The sequence below is a fragment of the Schistocerca nitens genome, chromosome 2 (genome assembly GCF_023898315.1).
Source record: "Schistocerca nitens isolate TAMUIC-IGC-003100 chromosome 2, iqSchNite1.1, whole genome shotgun sequence".
Lineage (NCBI taxonomy): Eukaryota > Metazoa > Arthropoda > Insecta > Orthoptera > Acrididae > Schistocerca > Schistocerca nitens.
In genome coordinates this window covers 962,877,886-962,901,086 of record NC_064615.1, presented here as the reverse complement: position 1 = coordinate 962,901,086, position 23,201 = coordinate 962,877,886, and the positions used below count along the sequence as shown (strand labels likewise).

Here is a 23,201-nt window from a genome sequence, read left to right as displayed (position 1 = left end):
AAACCTACACCGCCTCCTGATCTTTTGCTGCTTGGGAATATGAGACCCGACATTCATAAGCCTTACTTCCTGTGGCACTGCAGTGACACCTCTTTTGCTAGAACAGAAAGCAGGTGATGGGCCCTTCTTCATTCTTGATGAAAATCCATTTATCAACTGCCTTGCTAGTCTCATTCGAAATGACAGATGGTTTGCGTTTCGTCTTGGCAGTCGAATTACACTGCTGGCCACCGTAAATGCAACACCAAGAAAGACAAGAGGTAGCACAACAAGATTTATTTTGTAGATAACATGTTGACCAAGTATCAAATGATTACGTTTACAGACGTCTGTGACATGTGGTTCCTGCCAGAATCAGTAGCCAGAGTAGCCGCCATTGTTGGAGATCACCGCTGCCACACGTCTCGGCATTGAGTCAAAGAGACGTTGGATGTGTTCCTGGGGTACAGCAGCCCAAGCAGCTTCCACACGTTGCCAAAGATCATCTGGTGTGGCAGCTGGGGATGTAATCTGTGTCACTCGTTGAGCAACCATGGACCACATGTTTTCTATCGGCGAAAGATCCGGAGAGCGAGCCGGCCAGGGAAGCAATTCAGTCTGGTTATTGACGAAGAACCTTTGGACAATGCGTGCCACGTGTGCTCGCGCATTATCCTGTTGAAATATGGCTGTGGCCGAGCCCTGAAGGTAAGGAAGGACAACTGGCTCCAGCACCTCGGATATGTAGCGCCGGCTATTTAAAGTACCGGCAATGCGTACAAGAGGCGTGCGAGAGTAATATCCAATACCGCCCCACAACATAATACCCGATGCAAGACCAGTGTGGCGGTGCATAATGCAGCTGTCCAGCATCCTCTCTCCACGGTGTCTCCACACTCGAATCCGACCCTCGTGGTGCTGCAGACAGAAGCGTGCCTCGTCTGTAAAGACGTCATTCCATTCTGCCGTCCACATCCGTCTGTCATCACACCATTGGCGACGGAGACGTCTGTGGTTCTGCGTCAATGGTAGACGAAGCAATGGACGTCTTGCCGACAGACCACTCTGCGGTAAACGGCGTCGAATGGTACGCGCAGACACTGGATGATGCGTTACAGACGCAATGTGCTGTGCTATGGTTCGGGATGTCACTGAGCGATCCGTCATTGCCATGCGCACAATTTGCCTATCAGCACGTGCAGTGGTGCACCGAGGTGAATGCGATCGACCACGTCGGTCCGTCGTACCCTCCTGCATCCAACGGTCACATATCCGCATTACAGTTGTTTGGTTTCGTCCAACACGACTAGCGATTTCTCTGTATGATAATCCACAATCTCGGTAAGCCACTATCCTTCCTCTGTCGAACTCGGATACTTGATCAAAAGATGTTCGCTGTTGTCTACGAGGCATAACTGATCGTCTTGTGAAACAACCACAAGGTAAACACACGTGCCGAACGTACACTCGTCGAAATCGCCAAGCCTTAAATGGCGCTATGAGGTGGCGCCACAGGCGCGCGTGATGTGCGTCTGCGCTGAAATTCTAATCAGTTGCATATCTCATCGCTGCAAACCCATGGTGTAAATTTCACTTGATTCGGATGCTTCCTTCAGGGTGTTGCATTTACGGTGGCCAGCAGTGTAGTACATAAGAGTTGACGATGGCTAAGTCAACAAAAAAATAAAATAGTCGGTGCCACCATTTTACTGATCGCCTGCCAACTATATACCTTACTCGTAGATGGTCAAAATGATCTACTCCACCCACAGTACTATTATAAACATTTACTACTTCAGGACATGAAATGCTGATTGTGGATCCATCTTTCAGTTTTCTTTTGATGAATACAACATCTTTAGGATTATGTGCAGTGGAAAGGAGACAGACTGCTTTGCTGTCTTGTCACTTAACAGCAGCAACACCAGATTTGACAGCAAATGTAAACTCTCCACGGTTTAGACTTGGTAATTTACTCGCCAAAAATGGAGGTAGGCCTTTTCTGTTTCCTTTGACGGTACCACAGCTATACAGCCCCCGTTTTCTCAGTTCCTTCATTAGTCTAAATTTTGAAAAGAAATTATCAAAAACCACAGTTCTATTGGAATTAAGAAATGGTTTACAGAGTTCCAGCACCACTCTTTCACACAATTGGCAATCTTTGAATTTCCCTCTACTGGCAGCAGATTCACCTGTGTAGACATCAAATTTTAAATAAAACTTGTGTTTGCATCTCAAGGCACCAAATTTTGTAACCTCTTTTTACAGGTTTCATGGGCATGTACTGTTTCAGGCTTGTTCTTCCTTTGAATGCAACCATTGACTTATCAACTGCAAGTGAAGTAGAAGGGTGATATACTCTGAAACAGTTTTTGTTTAGGGCTGAGATAAGTGGTTTGATTTTGTACAACTTGTCATAACCAGGATCGTTTGTTGCTGGCTGAAACAAATTATCACTGCAGTGAAGGTTCTCTATTATTTTCTTATAGCAAGCAAGTGTCATAACATTCGATACTGCATTTACATTTAGATATAGATCTGAGCTCCAGTAACTGACTGCTTCAGGTAATTGATGAATACCCATTACTATGATCATACCCAGAAAAGCTTTTAGTTCCTGAACTGTGAGTTCCATCCACTGTGCACTATTCTTCTGTTTGGAATACAAATTTGTTTGAAAGCAGATCTGTTGCGTCATCGAATCGTCAAATAATTTTTCAAAATACACAAGTTCATTGTCTGCCAAAGCAAAGTTTACTGTTGGTTTTGGGTCGAACAGTGAGGGTAAATTTAGTTCTTCAAAGTGAGTTACATCATCATCCCAGTGAGAATCTGTAAATTCACCATTTTCATCATCTTGCTCACAATTCACTCCACTTTCACTCGCAACACTGATGTTTTCATCCATCAACAAATCTAGTTGCACATCGTTGTTGACAATCTGTTCCATATAATTGTGTGTCCATGTTTCTAATGGTGTGCTTGAAGTAGACAAATGATCATGAGATGAAGAAAGCTCCTCTAGATGATCATCATCATCAGCTTCAATGTCCGATTCTTCTGGATTATCTGGCAGTGAAAATAAAAAATCCAGGATCTCGCTGTCTCGCAGCTTCTGCATAAAGTAACAATAATATGGCTTAGTCTAAACCACATTCCGTACTTCTACTAGCACAAAATGTTACAGAAAAAAGCTGTATCTCTGAAATATAAGTCCTACAACACCCTAACATAAAGGAACTATAGGGTCACACTAATTGTAACTACGCAAAAAAATATTTTAGAAGTAAAATACGTTTTAGGAAGTGGAGTTGTCATTTGTAAATATCTAAGAAATTTAAAATAGCAAAAATACTTACGTCGGACATTTTTAGTAGTAAGAATACGCCGGAAACTGTCTCGAGACACAAGAAATTGAAGTTTTGGTGCGGAAACTCACGCGACAACGCACTGCAACAGTCACAGCCTTCTATAGACTGAAAATTTCAGCGCCTCAATTTTTTCCTAGTTCAGAAGAGCTGCCAACAGATGACAGGACTGAGCAGAAATATGCAACTCTCTTCCCAGTGTTTTAAATAAGTCCCAAAATAAGTGGTACATATGTGTCCCAGCAACCACAAAAGGGTTAACTTAAATATCCTACAAGTATGAGTTGTGATTCGTAGAATTTGCGTAAGGTACGAATCTGGGAACATTCAAAATACATCTTAATTGTATGCTGACGAAAAAAAGTAGGGTGTTTTCCCTTAGGGAAAAATTCCCGTCTTTGCAGTTATCGACTCAAAATTGACGTACCGCATCTAGTTCTCGCGTAATTGACGACTGTAATAATACGCAGTTAGCGTCATCTAAATGTTAGAGCATGCTGCTGTGTGCAACATTCTGTTAATTATGTTGTAACTTCTCAATAATAATTAAATATGGTAATTACTGACGGCTTCCCGGTAACTGAGCAAGCATGTTAATAATGCAAGTAAATATTACAGCGCGGAAGCGCTGTAACAAATATGTCTGAAAAGGCCACGGGCAGAATCGCGGTTGGGGTGGGGGGCATCTTGTTGGTCGGGTCCTATTTGAGCTAGGAACATAGGATAAAAAGTTTTTGGTTTAGCTCGGACCAGCGGCCATTTGTACAGCCATTCGAACATCTACCTTATTGTACCTAAGTTACAGTATATTAAGCAAGGTTTGAACGACGAATCAGACAAATTGCGCGAATCAATTAATTCCTTTTGCAAAAGATTTTAACTGGCTTGAAATTAATGCTCAGCTAATAGCACCACTTGTACGTGCACCGTTAGAGTTTTACAAGCGAAAACACGTTGATCTGGGAGGCTTTTGAAGCGCACCAGTTCTGTACTTTAGATTTGTACGTATAGGTTCAAACTAAATCAAATAAAAATGCGTTCTTACAGTAAAATTGAAAAATCGCTTTCGAAAATCTAGCTTCATTCGGATTTTACGTACAAAAAACTGTTTGTGAATTTTTTGCGCTAGCCACATGTATTTTTCAAAGTTGTGCGATTCGGTTCCAAGTTTTTAAGAAGGTAGACAAAGAAATGAACTAAATGTCCGCGTACACCATCAACGTGTTAGACAAAATTGCTCTTATCTAGACACGTATTTGCTGAGCAAGCCAGTACACATTTAAACGACGTTTGACAGTTCAACTCCACTTCGAAGCGGAGGCTGTCCGTTTTTGTAAGTATTTTGACAGTGTGTTTGGCACTGTATTTGGCACTGTGTTTAAAGAAGAAGTAGGAGAAGACTCTGATCCAGGGAATGGTTTAAAATGAGAGATTTGACCATGAATATCTGCTAAAGCAAGTATTACCCTCAGAACCGTATGATTACATCAGCTTTCTTCCAATGGATGATGAAAAATTTTGTAACTTGTTAAGGCTCTCCTAAAGGAGCAAGCTTGTCTGCCGAGTTCACTCGTATCTAACCACGGATGTGTCAAACGTCCGTACACGTACCAAGAGAGCTTGTCAGTTTAACCTTACTCTTCAAGCAGAAGCTTTTTGTGTATGCTGTATTTTGGCCTTAGTGGCAATATCTAAAAATGCAGATAGAGCATGGAGAGCTGCGTCACACCACTCTTTGGACTGAAGACCACAAAAACGACGTCATTGACTATGGCATTGTGTTTAAAAAAGAAGAAAACAAGACGCTAGTCCAGCGAATGGTTTAAAACGAGAGAGGAACATACAGATGAAAACCTGTTAATGGAGATGTTTCATTCAGAACCTGGTGATTACATCAACTTGGTGCTCATGGACAGTGAAAAATTCAATAACTTGTTTAGCGTTACTACGCCCTCACATTGAGAAAAAAGATCAAGTATGCGAAAATTTATTCTCGTCTACTTATTCCTCTAAGGCAGTTCATTAAAATATCGCAGCCTAGGAACATATAGCCCACATCGCCCGTGGAAGAACCAGAGAACTTCGATTTCAGTTATTTCATTCCACTTCCGCTCGTATGTGACTGTATTCGTTTAAATAATGATTTTGTTTATAAACTTTTCATGCATAATATATGCCTGGGAAAGCTGTTTCGTTTTCATACTTGACCGCGGTTTCCATGGTTGTGGAAACTCAACGATATACTGAGATAAGTTGTAATAACTGAACATACGTGGCGAAACATCGTCACAAACTTTCCGTGGATCACAATTCCTGTCAAACACATCAAACAAGATCTGTTTTTGACAAACACGTGAAAGACCACCGTAAACGCTCAAATATTAACCAGGCATAGTTAAGTTTGACAAGCTGTTTGATCATTTGCGGGGTCTTAGTGGTCATCATGTTGTTCTGTGGAAGTTGTATCCGTTGCCACGATATAAGCAACATGGTTCGAAAGACAATAGGGAAAAGGTATACCGAATCAGTCATCGCTCGGAAAAAAAATCAACGTCGGTTGCCAAGCTGCGGCGTTTTAATGTCAAAATTTGGTAGAATGAAAGTTGGGAACCAAATTAAAAAATGCTCCTATCATAGCACAAAAAAAACGAATATTTCCTGCACAGAGTTATAGATGTAAAAGATGGCAACTAGCTTTCCAACTTATCTGGCAGCTTCAAAGACGTTTAAATCGCAACGTATTGACATTTCGCGCTTTTGTTCGAGTTAACTTTGCTTCCACAGCGTAGCGAGTCCTTTTAGTTGCAATGTGCTGCTAGAGAGAGGGATATATCTTCAATAGGAAGTACTCGAGAGTGGGGATGCATGCATCCCAAATTTTTAATAACAGGTTGTGTCATATTGCACGACATGACAAATGCCGTGCTGGATTGTATGATGGCATGTGTCGTGACATACGACATGTATTCATGCATCATGTTACTTTTCTTGACACGATGCATTGCATTTCATGACTTGCATACTAATATTGACAGGTAAAAAAGCGCTAGTATGTCAAGACATTTTAAAGCTGTCAGGCAAGTGGAATAACTAGCTCCCTTCTTTTTACATCCCTAAATCTCCCCATGCCATATTCGCCTTTTTCGTGCTATGATAGAAGCATTTTTTATTCTGGTGTGTAGTTAGCTCTCACCGAGATCTGTTTGCTGACACTTCACTGAGTGTCATATCAGTTTCGTTAAAAGAGATAATTAACTTCGAAGTACGGTAATGAAATATGTTTTTACATCATCCGTAGCTCTGGAACCATTAGTCTTATTAGAAGTTCTGATAACCAATAATTCCGTATCAACTTTACCATTAATGTATCATAATTGTCCATTGAATACCTTAATTCCTTCATGAAATAGCATAATTAATGTGAAGAGAATAAAATGCAACCACGTTATTTTTACAGTTTGTCTGAGAGCTGATATCTCTTGAAGTCCGTACAGTTCGCTCGTTTCTCAACGGCCATGTCCCTTCCCTCCCCTACCCCCCCCCCCTCTCAGGCAATGACAACACATCTTCTGGGGGTGACGTTAAGCACCCCCTTCTCCAGGAACACGTGTACTTGTGGGCAAGCCGCTCGTCGTCCAGCGCGCGCCGACTCATCCGTTAAGCAAACCACCACGTGACAACTAGATGTCATTTCTGGTAACATACTGCTCATGCATGTAGAGAAACGTCATCTGACCAGGATTTCATCTCGTTACGTCACACAATTCCCCACTAAACCATATTTTCACCATTCTAGCCTCATAAAAAAAATGCATCATCCAGCAGGGATTCATACTCGGGTTGAAAGAGTAGACACGAGAAACGTGATTATGCAGTTGGTCTTTAGATTTTTTAACCTACAGTGTGTTCGGAGAAGCTTACAGCAGTTTTGGCGGTTTTACGTTGGAATTAACCTGTCACCGAGCATCCAACAGTTCGCTGTACAAAATATAAACTACAGACGCGGTAATCTGTATTTTATGGAAAGGCCGCTTGAATACGAACTACTTACATTACACTAAAGAAAATCGCCCATTTTAAATGCGGAATAAAGGTATTTAAATGTTCAGATGAAACAGCGGCAACCATCTAAAATAGAGAAACGGCACAGTTTGTTAGGCCAATGAATGGTAGGTATAAAAGTCAGAATACCACTTACGTTACATGTGCATGAACGTCCGTCCGAGAAAGGAGATGTATAGAGATATGATTAATGATGCGCTTTCGGCTGTTCGACTGAGTTGTTTGATCTTTTTCATTTTGTACAATATTACGAGATCTAACTAGTCTTTTTTTTTCAGGTGTGCTTGGATTCCAACCAGTCTATGGGCATAAAAATGAAATCAGTAACTCGGCTGAACACCTGAAAGCACACCATTAATAAATCACGCCGAGAAAACGTGAGAGATCGTATGTCATTTGGTAAAAAATGGTATGTTTGTGATAACAAAGCCTGTAGCAGGAGCCATTTTTTAAGCTACATCACTTCAAGCTGCTCTTTTTTTAGATATAAATATCTCCGATACGGAATTACGTTATCACGCTCGGCAGCAACACGCATCGGTTATTTATTTTCCGCTCACTCATCTTTATTAAAGATACAATTGTTGGTATCTTCATCACTTCGGGCATAATTCCAGATAGACGCGTAATAAAGATCACCAAAGCTCTTGAAATACGAGCGTATTTAGTTTATTAACCTCTACGTTATGTGATTCTTAATCCATGCGGCATCCCGTAGCGAGTTATAAAAAAGCACAGAGGAACGTCATTCGAATTAATTGGGTTTGCAGCTTGTATCTTGCGAAAATGAACCCGTAATAAAATTATTTGATATCTTGTGGGTGAGAGTAGGGGGCGGGATAAGGAGGGGGTGGGGGGACTGTATGTCATAATTAATTGTTCGAACGTTTTAAAGAAGCCATACTTTGTGCTCTGTATAGACATGACTAAAAACAGCCCATAGACTGTCGACCTGTTCCGCAGTGCATTTAAATTATTATTATTATTATTTTTAATATAGAAGCAGGCTGTTGAAATTGGAATTAGTTTCAGCGTCTCTGAGGGAGTGAGATGAAATGCACCTCATCTATCCACCAGTAAAAGTAAATCTTAATATTTGTAGTTGCGTGGGAAATCTGTGGAATTTAGCTCTCATTGGAATTTGAGATGAAAGAGTAACTAACATACATAACACGGCAGAGTCCGCAGCTCGTGGTCTAGTGGCTAGCGTTGCTGACTGTGGATCGTGGGGTCCCGGGTTCGATTCCCGGCCGGGTTGGAGATTTTCTGTGCCCAGGGACTGGGTCTTCGTGTTGTCCTCATCATTTAATCATCAGCATTTGTGACAGTGGCTAGATTGGACTGTGTAAAAAATTGGACTGTGTAAAAATTGGAACTTCGTACGAGCGCTGATGACCGCGCAGTTGAGCGCTCCACAAACCAAACATCATCGTCATAACACGGCAGAAGCAGAAACTTGTCGAAGATAAGTGGCACATCATCTGCCCAAATTCAAGTTACGCACAACAGATGGACTAGATAGCAGCTCATCCTGAAACAGATGATTTATTTATTTGCAAACAAATATGAGTATGACTTAGCATTCAGAGAATGTGTAACCACTTACTTTCTTCTTGAATCAAACAGATAGCACGACTGTACTATCAGCTTGAATCTTCTCTCTCTCTCTCTCTCTCTCTCTCTCTCTCTCTCTCTCTCTCTCTCTCCCTTCCCCCCCTCTCCCTCTCTCTCTGTCCCATTCGTCGGCTTTAAGCAAAAAAAAAAGGTTCAAATGGCTCTGAACACTATGGGACTCAACTTCTAAGGTCATTAGTCCCCTAGAACTTAGAACTAGTTAAACCTAACTAACCGAAGGACATCACACACATCCACGCCCGAGGCAGGATTCGAACCTGCGACCGTAGCGGTCTCGCGGTTCCAGACTGCAGCGCCTAGAACCGCACGGCCACTTCGGCCGGCTTCTTCTTTACGCAAAACAATTTATCTGATTTTACCGTCGAGTTCTTTATGCGAGATGTGTGTGAAGGGAGGTAATCAAAAAATACAAGAAATGTTAGCGCGGTTTGTCCTTCCGTGCCGCTATCATTCCGCAATCCACCTCTGCAGCCTCATGAGGGTTTTATTGTATGGTACCTCTCTATCCCTCGTCTATGAAGAATGTTTCGGTTTGAAAATGCTTGGGTTGGGCTCGAAGGTCATATTAATGGGAAGTCGGTAAAACGATAGTCGAGTGCCGAAGTGGCTGAGACTGTTAGAGATTATCCGGGAATGTCCTTCAACGTTTTCAAATGTTCTGAAAGGTTTTCAGATGTTCTGAAATCTTTTAGAATACTCCAGAGTTTTCTTTAATGTTTTCGAATATTTATGAATGTTTTGCAATGTTCACTAATGTTTTATAATGTTCTCTGTGTTGTATAAAGAAACGAATAAGTGAGTGAAAGTAGTTTATTTTACATTAGGGTAATTTTGACTACTGCAGTGGTTTTAAGAGTATTTAAGAGTATTGTTGGGCATTCGAGAGTATTTTTAGCATGAAATACCAACATTGTTACGATTTTTTTAAAAGTTCATTTTTATTATACTTTCAAATGTTCTCGAGTTATCTGGAATGCTGGGAGAAACAAATGAAAATGAAGACGAAGCGAAGCGCCTCTTTTTCAGCTAGTACGTTTAACGTTTGCCTGTGCCTGGTATCCGCCCTCTCGGAATTATGAGATTACATTTATCAAATGCGCTGTACGTTTCTTGCATCACATCCCAGTGGAGTCTTTTGGACATATATGTGACAATCTCTTGCTGACTATAGAAAATCGCTACACAAAAACACACCTAAGGTATGCCGCCGGGTAACATTGCGTAAGCCCCACAACAATTCATAGAATTGTTGGTTGATGAAATATGGTGAAACTTACTCGATAAGTACATTTGCAACAAATACATCGAGAAGGCCTGAAAATTTTCAGTCCCCTTCCCTCTCCCCCTGTCCTCTTCGGCTCACGCCACCCACCACTACTAACTCAGCTTAATAAAGTCTCTCATACTGGCGAACACTACTTATGAATTGTTGGCAACTGTATTTTTGGGACCGTGTGACTTTAACGCTCCAGGCAGATTTACGTGAATACTTGACGCTAGTGACTGATGGCTGATAGTGTATGTAGTGATAGTTACGTAGAGAGTAAACAGTGAAGTTTTTTGTAATCAGAGTTGTTTTTGGTCATTTTTTTCTCACGCTTTTTTGGTGCAGGACGTGTTCGTTCAACACGTGGCCTAGAAGTCTCTTCCCCATTAGTAATGAGCTTTGAAAACGTGTCGCTGTCCCCACAATGTTCCATGCTAGCTATTACATATCTAATTTAAAACACAAAGGTGTCAGGTTAAAAAAGTGACAGATTTGACCATATCGATGGTAAGAGTGTAAAATGTTTCTGTACTATTACGAAGTGATCCTTACTCGTGGGGTGTGGTATGGAATTACTGGTGATTGGCCTATACCAAAAGCATAGTGATAGCAGAATCTAGTTCCTGAAACACTGTTGACGATATGTCAACAACAACCGCAGGTCGGGGTGCTATCTACATTATAGCTCACTCGAATTTGAGCCGGTCCTGAGCGCTGTCTGAAACTACACGCCCCCCCCCCTCCCCCACCCCCACAAAAAAAAACACCTTTCATTAGGACACTGTTCGTATCCGCAGAAGTGCTTTATCAACGGAAAAGCTGAAAGACCTCAACGGGAGTCGGTGGAACATCAACCCTGTTCACCAAATTTCGCATCACTGAGGCGTCCGCTATCTCCTTATGTGAAGAAATTTGTGTCTGGGAAACATTGCGGCTCCAGTGAAGAGGCTATGCAGTTGGAGATGTCTCGGTAAAGGAACCAGGGTGAATAGTGCAAGTTTAAACAACATACATCACGGAGATGACTCGATATTACCCACTGATAATAGACTTTCAACTCCTCATAAGTAGCATTACTAGTGAAGAGCTTAGAATTGATATCAATTTTTTCAAAAAAGTGGTCATTAGAAAGAAGTGAAGGAAGAGGGGAAGATTATGGTCTGACGTCCGTCAGCGACGAGATCATTATAGAAGAGGCACAAGCTTGTATTGCGGAAGTTCGCGAAAAGGAATTGGCCGTATACTTCTCGTGGGAAATGTTTCAGCATTTATTATAAGAGATTTAGGCTATTCACGGGTGGAAATAATTGTAGATTATTCTTTTTTTAATAAGTGTGTGTTACTGCTGTGGCAACTCGAATCATATACCTAGAGTGCTCGTTAGCAGAAAACTGGGATCATGATAGAGGTACACAAACTAGGATTAGGACCGGACATAAAGTATTTCAAAAACTCAAACATATACGCCCAATACTCAGTTTTTCCAACGTACGCAAATTATAAAGTGCTCTGTTTAATTGTATGAGTGAGTATATGGAGTAGCATTTAGACTGCCTCCTCTATAAACAGGATGGGGGCGTTTAAATGTGAATGTACCGTAGCAAACTAAGGACAGCAGGGGAAAATATATGATGAAATATTTTACCCGCCAATGAAAAAAATAAAATAAAAAAAACTTGAAGCCATATAAGTACCAATAGTCGCAGGACAAAACAAATATTATCATACCAGAGTGTAGTTTAATGTAAATCATCTTTAGCGGAAAAGAGGAGAACATGGGTTCGGCCGGAGAAGGGTAGCAGAATCTCCTAGAACGGCGTGGTATCCTAGATGTTTCCACACGAATTAGAACAGCTGGGAAAACACAGAAAAATCATGAAGGCTTTCATGGAGTTTCGTTAGTTGCTGCTGAATCTTCCGGGTTGTATGGTTGTGGTCCATGAACTTTATTGATCCTGATGTTTCGTCCAGAGTTACGTTGGACATCTTCCCTGGCTTATTTAGACTCAGCAGTAGCAAAAGCGATAGCAAGAGCATCCCTGAAGATGTCCAACGCAAGTGTGGACGAAAGGTGGGGAACAATCGAGTTTCGTGGACCACGATCATACAGACTGTAAAATTCACTAACGACTAATAGAAGAGAGGAATACTCCATGATGGTTGCCATCTAAAGAGACAGCTTACACTACACTCGTTCGTCTTCTGTTAGAATATTGCTGCGCGGTGTGGGATCCTTAACAAGGGGGGATTGACGGAGGACATCGAAAGGGTGCAAAAAAGGGCAGCTCGTTTTGTATTATCACGTAATAGGGGAGAGTGTGTAGCAGATATGATACGCGAGTTGGGATGGAAGTCATTAAAGCAAAGACGTTTTTCGTCGCGGCGAGATCTATTAACGAAATTTCAGTCACGAACTTCCGAATGCGAAAATATTTTGTTGAGCCCAACCTACATAGGTAGGAATGATCATCAAAATAAAATAAGAGAAATCAGAGCTCGAACAGAAAGGTTTAGGTGTTCGTTTTTCCCGCGCGCTGTTCGGGAGTGGAATGGTAGAGAGATTGTGGTTCGACGAACCCTCTGCCAAGCACTTAAATGTGAATTGCAGAGTAGTCATGTAGATTTAGATCCTTCTATAAGGAGACGACATTCGAAGAAGAAGACGAAGAAGAAGAAAAATGATGATTTGAAGACAGTCTAGAATCAAACTTGGCGTTTGGAATGTGCTTTATTAGCATCGGCATTGTTGTAAAAGAGTTCATTTTCGTCTTAAAAAGCACAACGTCTCTGTGCGGGCCTTCCCGTGATGTGGGGTAGAGGCACTGGCATGCGCCCCTGTGGTGGTCGGCTACCCAGCGAAGCCGGGTCGCGGCTAGAGTGCTCGGCGGGCACAGGTGAGTGCGTAATTTCCTTGCGGCTGACACTCTAGCGGTGGGTGCCCCAAGAGAGCTGGCCGAGCACAATGCCGCAGATGAAGCGCGCGTTGGCCCGTAACGAGAGCGACATTTGCAGGCAGGGGCGGCGCGCAGCTCAAAGGCACAAGCCGCCCGCTCCCGCCTTTGCTTCCACTTGCTGACTCGCCTCCGGCGCCAGCTGGCTGACAGTAAGCCAGCTGACCACTACAATACACTGATTTATCTAGAATCAGGTTAGCGGCCGTCGTGGACAAACTTAGGACTTACTTGTGCGGTCACCACAGAAACAGATCCACATTGCATCATTTTTTCACTGTAAGGCAAATAACTGGGATGGCGTGGGAATTCCTTATACTTGTCCACGTACGAGGGTAGTGATGAATTTTTTAACTATCACCTCCAAAATATCGAGCTATGTGACCATAAAACGGTGATGATTTTAGTGCTTCTCCACATATATACTCTCCAATCTGTCACACCTTTCTTAGCGAGGACGACCATGTTTGTACCTATCTGCATATTGTGTGTTCAGGAAACGTTTCATCTCTAAAATCACCTTATTGTCATTCTGGAAATAACAATCGCACAATGATTTCTTCATCGGAGGAAAAAGGAAGAAGTCACTAGGTGCCATGCCAGGAGCACACGGGGGATAAGAGAACATATGGTAGCCCAAAGAAGCAGCGTGTGTTCAAATGGTTCAAAGCACTATGGGACTGAGGTCATCAGTCCCCTAGAACTTAGAACTGCTTAAACTTAACTAACCTAAGGACATCACACACATCCATGCCCGAGGCAGGATTCGAACCTGCGACCGTAGCGGTCGCGCGGTTGCAGGCTTAGAACCGCTCGGCCACAGCGGCCGGCCAGCGTGTGTGACCGTGTCCTATGCAGAATGAGCTGAGTGCATTGTTACGGAGCATAAGCGCCCAAACGGACAGCTCCCAGCTACACTCTCTCTCGACAGCCTCGCGTAACCAAATCAGCAGATATTTGTAGTATGCTCCTGTGAATGAGCACAATCTGTTAGTACCATGCGCAATAGTCACATGAAAACAGTACCACTCTACCCGATGATGGTTGCTTCCGCCTTTTGGAGGTAGTGAAGCCAAAGGTTTTTTTCTGTGCGAGCCCTGATTTCTCTTATTTTATCGTGATGATCATTTCTCCCTATGTAGGCGGGTGTCAACAGAATGTTTTCGCAATCGGAGGAGAAAATTGGTCATTGGAATTTCATGAGAAGATCCCGTAGCGACGAAAAACGCATTTGTTTTAATGATTGCTACTGCCACTCACGTACCACGTCTCTGGCACTATCTTCCCTATTTATAGCGATCATACAAAACGAGCCGCCCTGCTTTGAACTTTCGCTATGTCATCCGTCAGTCCCACCTGATGCGGATCCCACACCGCACAGCAATACTCCAGAATGGGGCGGACAAGTGTGGTGTAAGCAGTCTCTTTAGTAGACCTGTTGCACCTTCTAAGTGTTCTGCCAATGAATCACAGTCTTTGATTTGTTGTACCCACAACATTATCTATGTGATCGTTCCAATTTACGTTATTTGTAATTGTAATCCCTAAGTATTTAGTTGAATTTACAGCCTTAAAATTTGTGTGACTTATCACGTAATCGAAATTTAGCGGATTTCTTTTAATACTCATGTGAATAACTTCACACTTTTTTTATTCACGGTCAATTGCCACTTTTCGCACCACAGATATCTAAATCATTTTGCAATTCGTTTTCGTCATCTGATGACTTGACAAGGCGGTAAATGACAGCATCATCTGCAAATAATCTAAGAGGGCTATTCAGATTGTCTCCTATGTCGTTATGGTAATGTTGCAGTTTAATTTCTTTTTCCTGCGCTGTCTTTGATTTTTGGTAATGTAATCGTTTTATCACTAGCGTCTTTCGTAGTCTTATTGATGATGCTGGCTATGGTGCCCTTTGATTGGATGCGTCGCGTACAGTAGATATTGCTGTATCTTGTGCTCTTTCTTTAAGAAGTCTGTAAGAACATGAGTTCAGGAATTAATGTTTCTTTGGATTACACATAAAGAGAACTCTTCAATCGCTTGCCTTAGCTTTGCCAGTTTGCTTTGTGTAGCGGTACTTGGCTGTTGTCTGTGTCAGTATTTGCTTTAGTTTATACAATTATTGCGTTATGATCACAGAGTATTCTCCTATCGAGCATCTGCCAGTTCGTCTCCTCTGTTAATGATGCACCGTTTGCCAGAGAAATGTCTATGATGCTGCCTACTCCATTATTTCCGCATAAGTCGGCGTTCGCCTGGTTTGTTTAAAACGAAAAGAACATTCATTTATAACGTCGACTGTTATTTCCCCTTGGCGTCATTTCTGTCAAACTGCCAGAGGGCTGACTTAGCATTTATGTCTGTTAAGAGAGACGTCTGCCATTTGCCAATCGTGCAGCTCATTTTATTACTCTAGCAAAAGTCTCTGTATCAAATGAGTATTGGAAGCAGATCGACGAGATGATCCAGGTTTCCCTGCCTGAAGTTATTTCGACTGTAACCTATGATGTGTACATAATTATGTTATTTGTTTTACTGTCAAGTTAGGTTTTCTACAACGATTGCAGCCATGGCCTTGTTTGCGCCTGCGATTTGTATGTACCGCTTCGGAAGGTCTGGAATTTTTCCGCCTCGTGTGTACGGTTCTTGTAGATAATGTATGTCCGCGCATACCTCGTTCACCAGCCTGCCAAGTCCCTCGTCCACCGTCGTGTTTCCTATAGCATATGGCTTAGTTGCAAGACTTTCATTACGGGAATTTAGTAAAAACAAAGCACTACGGCGCGCTCTGTATGTGATCAAGGTACACGCGTCCACGGGCCTTTACTAGGTCCTTGTAGACATTGTCAATGTTAGGATCTTCGTTTCTTCGTCCATATGGTGTGCGCAAAAGATTACAGAGCTCGAGTTTGTATGTTGGTCGGTTTTCGGTTCGTAGAATCATTCTTTCTTTCTGTTCAGTCGTGGGGTAGTATGTACTGTCGCCCAGTGGATGACTCAGTCGTGTCACTAGCCTTAGTGCAGTTTGAAAAACTCCTTTCTTTTCCAGTCGACTTAGGCGCTTGTTCTCTTCGATGTAAGTGTACGCTATCTTATTTCTTACTTCAAAGCTTTGTATCTCTGTCTGATGTACTGGATCGTGGCGCTTAACTCTTGATGTAGCTTCGTGTTTCGTGCGATGTGGTGTATCGTCGGTTGAAGACTGTGGTTTTACAGTGTGGACTTTTTGTGTGTTAATGTTGTGATTAGTAGCCACACGGTATTGGTCACTTTTTGTTGTTTGAAGTTTCCTGTTTGCGTTTGTTTCACTTTGATAATTGTTTCGTGCACCTGAAATGTCTTTTCATGTGTGTTCCCACGGTGGATGAAACGTACAGTTTGCATGTATGGTTTCGAGAAAAATATGAATGTGACATACATTTTGATATTACATGTTAATATTTTTCTGTACTTATTTCATTATGCGGTAACCTGTCCTCTGGTGACGGAAGAATTAATGTACGTTTATGTTGTTTCGATGTGTCCAGGTGTACTGGTGTTTCGTTTGTGTCGTGACCCCGTTCTTGATGGCTTGACCGTGTCTCGGATATCTATCATTTTTATATGTATTTGTTGAATGTAGTGTGTTGTTTTTAACGTCTTCTTTACTGATGGCTCTTGCAATTCTTCACTCTAAGAAAGGTCGCCATTTGGAGTGTTGCCCACTGGAAAAGTTCGTGTTTGATGTGACTCGCCACATTATAGTCCATGGCGCCGCAGAGACTAGCATCGTCGATGTAATCTGTTAGGCTAAAATATTTTCTTCTACGACGTAACGACTATTGAGGGGATTCATGTCCATTGGAGAGTCTGTGGTCAGCAGCAGCCCAAGTTGTTGCCTCCAGGCTACTGCAAATCGCCACGCTGTTGTTTTGGTTGCTAGTGACTTATGTTTGGCCGGCCGCTGGTGGCCGAGCGGTTCTGGCGCTACAGTCTGGAACCGCGCGACCGCTACGGTCGCAGATTCGAATCCTGCCTCGGGCATGGATGTGTGTGTTGTCCTTAGGTTAGTTAGGTTTAAGTAGTTCTAAGTTCTAGGGGACTTATGACCTCAGCAGTTGAGTCCCATAGTGCTCAGAGCCATTTGAACCATTCGAACTTATGTTTGCTTCTGCTACGTGGGATGCTCATTGTTTTGTTGAGAGGACATCTGTACATTTCCGGTGTTGATATTCGTATTCGTATCCATACCAAAATTTCCATAACGTTTTGTTGTCTCATTGCTTTTGTTTTGGTGTGTGCTAGTTGACATTGTTGGTGATGTCATACTCCGTTTTTTTTCTATTTGTCTTTCGTGGAGTTTTTTAAGTAGGGCAGTCTAGTCCTCCCAGCTTTGTTACTTGTTGTTCTCCAGTTCTTGCAAGGAATACAGCCAACACTTGGTTCTTCATAACATTCGAATTTTTTGTGACTAGGTTTCGCACATTTCCCGCAGATAGCTTCCCTGTCACACCTTTTCGACGAATGGCCGAAGTCCCAACAGTTTAGGAACTTTTGCGCGCGCACACACACACACACACACACACACACACAGTCCCTAATCCGTAACGATTCAAATTGTATGTACACCCTATCCCACCGTAATAACAGTAATCTGACCCTTGGCGTCATCTCTGCAATATTATTTCCCGTTGATTTCCCGTGCGGACTTGTTTTGAATCGTATTTTTACTTTTTCTTGAAATTCCTCTTCCGTGGTGTGTTCGCAGAGATTTATTTCAAATAGTTTTTCTAGAAACTCATAATATGTAGGTGTTGTTGGAACGTTGTGTACTGCCAGTAGTGGTCTCAGTTTTCTACGTTCTTTGCATCGAATGTCTCTTAAGTTTGATGTTTTTTTCAATGGTCTTCCTCTTCTCTGCTTGTGTCTCAGTTTCAAGACTTAGTGTGTTTGCTGTATTCCTTATTGCTTTAACTTTTATTTTGTCGAATCTATGATTTATTGCTTTAGTCAAGGTTTCCCTTAAGGCTTTAGCCTCCCGGTTATTCTCTGATCTAAAAAAGAGTGCAGTTGCCTGTTTATCTTTAGGTAATTCGATCAGATTGCAATGGAAAGTTTATGAGAAGGGACCTAACGACCCAGACGTCCTGTTAAAGTACCCCGCTTGACACGATAACATCTTGCAACTCACTTTCCCTTCTGCTTCACTTTCACTACTACCATTCCCATGGAAACTGGCATCTTTGTCACTGGCAGAACGTATTATTCACAGACGACTTCAGATATCCTCTGACGCAATGTGCTGGGCGTGTTCGTGTGCGCGGATCCGTGGTGAGCCGTACATGCCAAATATTGTCCAGGAAATCGACAAATTTCCAAGATTCTGTTGTGGGAAGGCTTCAGTTTTGACAACCATATGGATCTTACCATTGTCTATGGTCGGCTTACCGCCAGACAGTACATCGAACGCATCCGTTGGATCATTGGTGTCTGCGGCATACGGTGGTGGCCTAGTGGTGGCTGCTGCATACGATGCCAGGGCCTATGTGGCGAGCATCAGCAGGGATGTCGTGCGAAGCCTGTACATTGAAGTAACGGGATGGCTGGCGTGCATATGTGGAACATGGTTGACAGACGTGTTCGTGGTCATCGTGTTCCCCCATAGAGTAAATATCTCTGGAGTGAGTATTCACATGCGCAGAACAGATTTTGTGTTGTCAACATACATTGCCGGCCTGGTCACGTGATCTCGGGACTTCGTGTGTTTGTCCGTATAGCGCCCCGTATATTTAGAATGTCACTACATCCCCAGTACAGATGGATTCTTTTCGAACGTGTCGTGGATTATTTATTTATATATATATATATATATATATATATATATATATATATATATATATATATATATATATATATATATATATATATATTGCGCAGACATTTTAACAGTATCCATTTGATACCGGGAATAAACCAGCTACGCAACTTTTAAGGGCAAGTGATATTACATCCTGCTTCTTTGCGTTAGGTGTCACAGTTCAGATACACTCGATTTTTGGTAGTTTTCGGTATGATACGGCACTTTATAGTATTACGGAGCCTTACGTACATTTTTGCAGTGATAGTCTTGCAAAACGACTTGGCAGTACGCTAGTACACTTTTGCAAGTGTCCGAAAAATACCGAATTTGCCACACTTTAGCGATTATATCCCTGCTAATTTGTCCTTTTTTTCTGCTATTGCTGCATATTTATTTTCTCGTTTTTGCGACCTAAAGCACAATTTTTCTTACTGGTGACACTTTGAAGTATTTATTTAACGCATTTTACGTACTTGCTACCAGTTTATTAAATAAATAGTAGACTGCGTGATCTATATACACAATCGACAAGTCACTGATAAATGCTTGGAGGATAGTATTTGCTGAAACACTAACCATTCCCTTTCCTGTTCCACTAGCAAATTTACGAGAGGAAGCGATTGTTTGTAAGCTTTTGTGCGAGACTTAATATCTATTATATAGTCATAAAATCGTAGAAAAATAGGTCTACAGAATCAAGCCTTAATTATAATGCGTCTCGAAATTTTTAAACATATACAGTGTCTCTTAATAATATGATAACTATAATGAGAGCTACATGGTATGTACCCAAGAAAAGTTACTATCCCTCGTTTCACATATTTTTCTTTGCATCCGTAGCAGCAACAGTAATTCACCATCGCTATTACACTATCAACAAACGGTGAAACACAACAAAAACGCTTGATATTATAAACTTCAAACGCTGCAGAAAGCGCACACGCACAGCGAAGTCCCAAACACGTGACAATCCTGGTTTAATGTTGACAACATGCGCAGAACGCAATGCTCACTCCAGAGATATTTACTTTGTGTTCCCCCAAAGACTCTCCAAGAATTCTCATGGACTCTCATTGAATAATGGGAACGGGTACCACAGGGTGACTTCCGTAGACTCACACGAATCATACCACGTAAGTGTCAAGCAGTGATACACGCACAGGGAGGGCGTACACGGTATAGTCCAATGAAAAGCACCCAGGATGACGGGATGAATGATTATTTCCAATTTTTTTTCGGCACCTGTCGGGCGTATCAGTTCTTTAAATGTAAACGATCGAGAATGTAATGATTTTTTGTTGTGTTCTTAATTGTGAAAAGATAAAGGTATAATTTGGTAACATAACCAATCCTGAATTATCGCTCAATGAAGTATCGCAGACTCTCGAAGTCATATTACCCTTATTCTTTTGAGTTGTTTCAAATGGTTCTGAGCACTATGGGACTTTACATCGGAGGTCATCAGTCCCCTATAACTTAGAACTACTTAAACCTAACTAACCTAAGGACATTACACACATCCATGCCCGAGGCAGGATTCGAACCTGCGACCGTAGCAGTCGCGCGGTTCCGGACTGAAGCGCCTAGAACCGCTCGGACACCGCGTCCGGCTATTCTTTTGAGTACTGTATTCTTTTACCTCAGAGCACACATTTCGAAAAAAAGAGTCTAATGGATAGATGGGGCAAAAATATGTAAAAGTTTAATTCTTTGTGGTTTTACAAAAGATGGCGTAGAATAAGCCTTAGAGCCCCGTTGTTTGTCAAGAGATTACGGAGTTAGACTATTGTACACAAAATGTTTTCTCGTTTCAGCCTCTCTTGGTATCCGTACAGCGTCTTCGCTCGACAGTAAACAGTGCAGTCAAGAAGGAAATTCAAACTGTGGGAATTTAATACTATAGAAGCTGGTTAGGTGGTTACTGCGGATAAATGATGGAAAGTTGCTGAATTGGATTGCGGGATAAGAAACGTATGTCACAGCTTGACTAAAAAAGAGAGGGAGGTTCATAGGACATCCTGAGGCGTTGGAGGAGTCGTCAGTTCGGTAATGGGGTGAAGTATGAGAGAGGAAATTACAGAAGGGTGCCCAGGTTTGACTATAGAAGGCAGTTTCAAATCGATATACATAACAGTAGCTATGTAGACATGAAGAGAGACGCACAAACAGACTAGCATGACGAGCCAATCTTCGGACTCAAGACCACCACCACCACTACCGCAACAACAACAACAACAACATAGGTTCCATTTCATCTAATGTACCCAAGAGGGCACGGTGATCTTTTGTTAACGTCGATCCTGTCCTCTCAAAATCGAGCAAGAGAGTAAACGTGACAAAGTACTCAAGAGACGAAGGGGGGAGGGCAGGATCGTGATTACGCTCGAACTTCTCACCGATCACATCCCAGCATTGCCAGTAGACACGTGGTAAAATGCATGGACGTCCAGAGGGCATGGGGAAACTAACAGACCTTTAGTGTCAGGTAATATTAACGTCTTTGAAAGACAGATTTTCTTATCCATTATTCAGATGATGAATTTTTATATTTTAGTATTTATAACAGCACAGTTCTATCAGCGTATCTGATATACTAGCTTCCAGATACGATAATGCTGCTGAGCAAGTACTTGCGCGGTCGATTATTCTATTCGTTGATGAGATAAAACATTACAACCATCTGCTTAATAGTTTGTTGGTCCACCTTTGACATGGATTCAGCAAGATATTGGTAGGCTTCTGAAGTCGTATGGTACCAGATGTCTATGAAGAGTCAAAAAAGATTGTGGGCCAGTGATGTGTAGGGACAAAGTTGTCGCTCTGTAACGTATTTTACATGGGGATTTAAATCAGGAGAAATTGGTGGCCAAATCATCATTGTGAGTTCATTGTCATACTCTTCAAACCACTTTCGCACTATTCTGGTCTTGTGACATGAATCGTTAAGTTGTTGGAAGATGCTGTCGCCATTGGGAAAGACATGAAGCGTGAAGGGATGCAGATGGTCCGAATTAATGTCATTGGGCCTTCGATTATGATCACAGGGTCATGGAAGCTTGGGTGAAAGTGCTCCATAGTTCAATATTGCCCCCATCGGCGTGCATCTGTGACGCAATGTGTTTCGAACAGTCGTTGACCTGAATGACAGTGTACCCCGATATGACTGTCGATCTAATGTAGCAAAAACATGAATCATCAGATCAGGTGAAACGCATCCATTGATACACTGCCCAGTCTTGATGGTCCCACGCGCATTGGAACCGTAATTGACGGTGTCTGTGATTCAGCATGGCAACACGTACCTGTTCTTTGCTGTGGAGACCCGTGGTCAGCAATGTGTATCGATTGGTGTGTTCTCAAACAGTAGTGACTGCACCAGCACTGAATTCTGTCATCATATGCACCATAGATTTCCACATATCCTGCAAGCGTACGACTTCCATGTTCTGCGATGAGGTGTGGACTTTCAGCATATTTTCATCGTTTCGTCGTTTCACCGTCCTTCATCTACTTTCCATAAATGCTAACGACTGTAGAATGCAAACATCTGACCAGTTTCCCTGTTTCAGAGATGCTCGTTCCCAGGCCCTGGTCTATAACAGTCTTATTAGTTGGCTAGCAACATTCTTGGAACAACGGGCCTATTGTTCTCCCAATGGAAACAAACCGCTCACATGGGATCGTGTTTTGTTCAGTTAGGGAGTAATTAATGGACCATAACAGTCATTTAAAAAAAGGCACCATAATTTATGACCCAAGATGGTCACCGAGTAATGCCCTTGCACTTTTGTATGCCCGGGTGTCCAAATGCTTTTAGCCTGAAGTGAGAACTGTCATCTTAATTATCATTATTTATTTTTAATCTTATTTACTATATTTTACGGCTCAAAAATAGTGTCCCCCCTCCTCTACATGTGTAGTGTGTTCCTGTTGGTTCCCTGCCCCAACACCACCGCTCATCAGGTACCGAGCATTATGAAACGATTGTTGAAATTTGTACTCTGTACCTCTCTGTCGTCAGCAGCAGCAGCAGCAGCAGCAGCAGCAGCAGCAGCAACAACACATTCAGTTGATAGTCTCAGTTTCATTTTTTT

The 23,201-nt window shown here is 42.2% G+C and overlaps 1 protein-coding gene across 8 annotated transcripts in view; it reads left to right on the top strand.

Annotated features, from left to right (window-relative positions):
* Positions 1–23,201, top strand: part of LOC126237282 (stress-activated protein kinase JNK) — a 1,031,804-nt gene that overhangs the window by 831,260 nt on the left and 177,343 nt on the right. Inside the window, exon 5 of one of the 8 annotated variants that reach the window (XM_049947223.1) lies at positions 7,688–7,818. The exons of the other annotated variants lie outside the window; for them this stretch is intronic. The gene's annotated coding sequence lies outside the window, so the exon portion shown is untranslated. The remainder of the gene's footprint in view (positions 1–7,687; positions 7,819–23,201) is intronic. 8 annotated transcript variants of the gene reach the window in all.